Consider the following 4,834-nt stretch of genomic DNA (forward strand, 5'->3'; position numbering starts at 1 on the left):
TCATCTCCACGCGACGGAAGTGGCAGTAAACCTCCAGAAGCCTCGAGGGGCGGGGCCAGTGCGCTCTCCCTCAGGCGGGGGCGGGGCCAGTGCTCCCCTCCCCCAGTTTTTCTGAGAGGGTGGTCTGGGCAGCCACCCCATCGCAGCCTCTGCAGGTGGGGGGTTCCAGTCGCGTCCCCAAAACCCTGGGAGACGGCTCCCCCAGCTGTAGAGTGGGGGTGACCATTACAGGAGCCCCTCTGCTGCAGCTGCCCTGCGGCCCCTTCCCTTGCCCCTGAGCCCCTCTGCTTTGCTTTGCCCCATGCGGCCTGCTCTCCCTCAGCCCTTCGGTCTAGGGTGGCCATCATAGAGGACAGTCCAATTGTCCTCTGTCCTCTGTTGATACGAAACCAGGTGCCTTTATGTCCTCTGTTTTTCTGTTGAAGTGCAAAATAGAGGACATAAAAGTCGTCAGGTTTCATATCAACAGAGGACAGAGGAGCAGAAAACTGGAACATCTTTTATGATGGCCACCCTGCTTGGGTTCCCATGCCTGGGGAAGGAGGGAGCCCCCCCACATCCCAAAGGGCTGGGTCTCTGCATGCGCCCAGCCGCAGATGTCTCCCCACCCCTCTTTCAAATCAGCGCCTGCTCAGTAAAGATGCAATTCCTCCATGCATCCAGCCATGAGCACTGGGTAGTGCTTTCAAAGTCACCAGGTCTGGCCATCTGGTTGCCCCTGTGACACCGCCCTTTAGTGATGAAAGGGGACAGGAGGGAGTGGGGTCAGAGAAGATGAGATTCTGCCACTGATGCTTTTTATTCCAAAGAATGTTAGGATTTTATGCAGTGGATTCACCGTAATCTGAAGCTGCTCCACTCTCATCTCAGCACATGCAAAACTTACAAATTGTTCAGGCCTCATGGAGAGATTTGTGGCCTTTGTGGGAGAGTCCCTGCCTGCTAAATTTTAAAACTAAGACCTTCGCAAGCTTTATGCATCCAACCACTGCTACTCTGTACAGGGGCCGCACTCCAAACCACCCAGGGCTCCCTCTCATTCAGCAAGGTGGGAGGGACAGCACCCAAACACTTGTTTGCAAAGCTATAGCAGAGAATTGCATATTAAAGGTATGAGGGGAACAGGACACACCTGGGTTTCTAGGCATATACATCCAGACTTGCCAAGCCTGGCCGCAAACATCCACACTGCAGAGTCACAAGTGACTTATAACCATGTAGCTGCATCAGCAATGGTATTGCAGTTACCTGGGTTTGGTGCTAAGATTTCCAGGGGCGTATCCAGGGCTGTTAGGACCTCAGTAATTTTCACAGTCTAAGTATTAGTTCACAATCTGTTGGGTGGCTCCAGCTTGAGGTTGGGCTGATGTTATTGCAGCAATATAGAGACCAAAATTCTGGGAGACAGTGGAAAGTATTTCGATGGCCATTTTATACCCCAAAACGCAGTGGCAGATCTTAGAGCTGGAGGGGGTTAATTCACACTTGATGGTAATCTGTAGGGTAGAGACATCAGGGGCAGAATTTCTATATTTATTTCAATGGACAACCAAAGGGCAGATTGTGCCCACCTCTGATTTACCCAACTAAAGCATAGAAACAATTTTGTTGCCCCATCTGGGTGTGTGTCACTATTATAGGAATAGGATTGCCCTCCAGACATGCAGATGCCTTCTTATCTCCATAATGCACCCAGAAAAGGTAACAGAATCTCTCCTACAGTTTAGTCAGGTAAGGAAGAGGTGTTTGCAGGCTGCACTTTGGTTGTTCACTAGGTGAAATAAAATTCTTCCCCTAATGCTTACAGTAATCACTGATGAATCAGTGCAGGACAATGAGCTGAGTGGTGAAATCAGAACAGCATGGGGACACAGGGTGACCAGCAGTGGCTTTAGAACCTGCACCTGGTGAAGTAAGTCTTCATGGAAGGCTGTCTGAAGAGTTTACCCCAACCATTCAATGTCAGGACACTCAAATGAGGGAGGGAGGCTGTGTCAGTTGAGAAGCAAGTTGCTACTGCTATCTTGGAGCTGGTTGCCATGGAATGCTATTGGTCCATGTTTAAGCAGTCCCATTAGTTATTCTCAGTCAGGAAGCCATGGCACCCTGTGGTGTTTTGAGATCCTTTCAAGGGTGCAGTGGAGTGCCACACAATGTTAGCACTGTTAGGTATGTACATGTGAATCATGAGATAAACACAGAGATTTCAAATAGGAATCCAGAATGGTAAAAACATTCAGACCTGTTGTGGTCTTTCTGCATTCTTTGCAACAGAAAAAACTGCTCTACTATTTTTTTTTGTAGTCAGAGAGCATGAAAACTAAGAGCTAGTATTTTCTAGGGGTGCCTTGAATTTATCGAGGGGTGCATTAAGTCTAAAAACGTTGAGAACCACTGGTCTGGTGCAACAAGTCAAGAGTTACATTTTATGGGTGTACTGCTTGGAAGGGATTAATAATGTGCTTTGCCCAGGGGAGAGTGAACATAACTAATGTGCCTGAAAGAAATGCTAGGCTTGCGAGAATGAGCTTCCCAAACTGTGCTGGGGCTATCAATAGCACTGACATGCCTAGAGTTTGCCTAGTGCAAGGAGCACAGGTATGTGTCAGCTGTAAAGGAGACCCATTGATAAGAGACTTTATTGAAACAAGTGGTTTCAGGCATCTCATTATCACACCATTCACTGAGACTGCAAGCGTGTTCTGGGAATAGAGCATGTGAGTGCTATAGGGCAAAGTCTAACACTTCCCTTTACTAAGGCAAATTCAGGTGTAGGTCAGGCAGATAACATAATAGTTACCTATGCTTGCCCTGAATCCTCACAAATACCACTCAGGCAACCCTGGATATGCCAGCTATTGCCACCCTGTCACCAGTGGCCTGAGTTCCTTCTGGGACACTACCTTCACTCATCCCCACTAAGCTGCAGAGTCCGCTGCTTTGTAGACTGCTGACAATTCCCACACCAAGAACTGTGCCCCCACCTTCCATGCACAAATACTGACACAGCTTGCAGAATACAGTGCTGAAATGAGGCATTGTTGATCCATAAAGGTACACTGCATCTCTTTGCATACCATGGCCAAGTGCTGCCAGGCCACCAAAATCTAATCCTTTCAACTATACCACCTAACTCCATTTACACAGAATAAAGACAGCTAAGAGCACATCAATAGATGCTGGAATCTCTCTCTGTAGGTGTGCCGTAGTTGCTGCACATTATGTTTAGTACCTGTAATAGTACGTACTAACTCAATGTGCAGTAACAAGCGCTACTGTGCAGTAGTGCCAATGCACGTCTTTTTAATGTCACTAATGCATAGTAGACAGATTATGCTGCACATTAGCTCCTTAGCACAACTTTTGCTGTGATGTGCTAAAACGCTGTGGAATTAGTCTACTGCACATTTAGCATCTTATGTAGATGCACCCTATGGGACACAAAACAAACAAGGGCATGTTCTCCCTGGCTGTCCTCAGATCTGCTTTTTGTAGATTAATGCTTCAAGGCCAAGTAGATCTTTTAGTCTGCATAGTACAGGCCAGAGACTTTTACCTACTTACTTACCACGCCCAGTCACAGAAATGCATCAAGTCTTGACCTGAAGAATTCAACAGATGGAGAATCAATCACTTCCTCCAGTAGGTTATTACTGTCATCTTTGCAACACCTTTCCCAAACCATTTTTATTGGATTTTGCCTGCTCTAAGGAGGGCATAATTCAGTTACGTTCTGAGGATGGCATTACCTTGATTCTTCATACCCTGAAAACATGAATAAGTAATAGGCAGGGCAATAGTGTCTTTTCATGGTATTAAATAAGCACTAGACTGAACACAGAGCTGGTTAAAGGGACCATTCCTTTGGATCTACAGTCAGATAAGGGGGTGGCCCCTGGAAGAAACTCAGTTGATGGGAGTAAGAACCAAACTGTGCAGAGAGACTAAATACAAATGGAGTTCTTCTGGTGCTGTGGGATAAATAAAAAATGCCGGGAGATTCAACATGATAGAGGGGTATGAAACAAGACAGCCAATGGAGACAGCAGAAAGTGAATCCTGCGGCATGCATACTGATCCTGTAAGAACAAATACGTATCACTGGAGTCCCTGGGAACTTCAGGCATCAGTTTAACCACAGAACAACACAGAGAACAGAGTTACGTGAGCTGTTTACACCTTGTAGCAGGTTGTTCCAGGGACACACTGTAAGCTACTTCTTTAGGACTGACAAGGCCATTCTGTGTCTTGTCAGTCCCAGACCTTTCTTCTAAGTCTCCCAGCAAAGGCAAAAATGAACACTGGGGTATTGTTTGTTTGCCTGCTTCAAAAATATGCTGTGAACACACATTAACTGCGAAATGACCTAAGGTCATGTTATCCAGGCCACACATCTGCCAGCAGACATGTATAATGAAGACATCTTTCCAAGCTGCACTTCATGCCCTTTAGAGGGGCTGGATTCTGGGTCTAACTTCATGGGGTAATTGCATTAACTTAAGCAAAGTTCCACTTGGTGATGTTCATTACTTTTTGTATCAACTCCCCCTCTTGTGGTGAGCTAAAATCCTGAAATGACTAAGGCATGAATTCAGCAAAGCACTTAAGCCTGGGGCTTACGTTCTTTGCTGAATCAGGGCCTAGACAGTTGCAGACAACAGCTTTTTATTCTGCAATGAACTTTAAAAAAACCACCAGGGTTTATTTTTTGATGGACTTTTCACCTTGGCACTATCTGGCTATAAATGTCAGGATAATATGCAATGTATTTTGAGTGTGTGTGTATGAGAAAGTCCTAGAACACAGGCAAAACAGACAGTTTTGTGATTAAGGT

This window comes from Crocodylus siamensis, chromosome 4, assembly GCF_052110815.1.
Source record: "Crocodylus siamensis isolate JL-2025a chromosome 4, ASM5211081v1, whole genome shotgun sequence".
In the NCBI taxonomy this organism is placed as follows: Eukaryota; Metazoa; Chordata; order Crocodylia; family Crocodylidae; genus Crocodylus; species Crocodylus siamensis.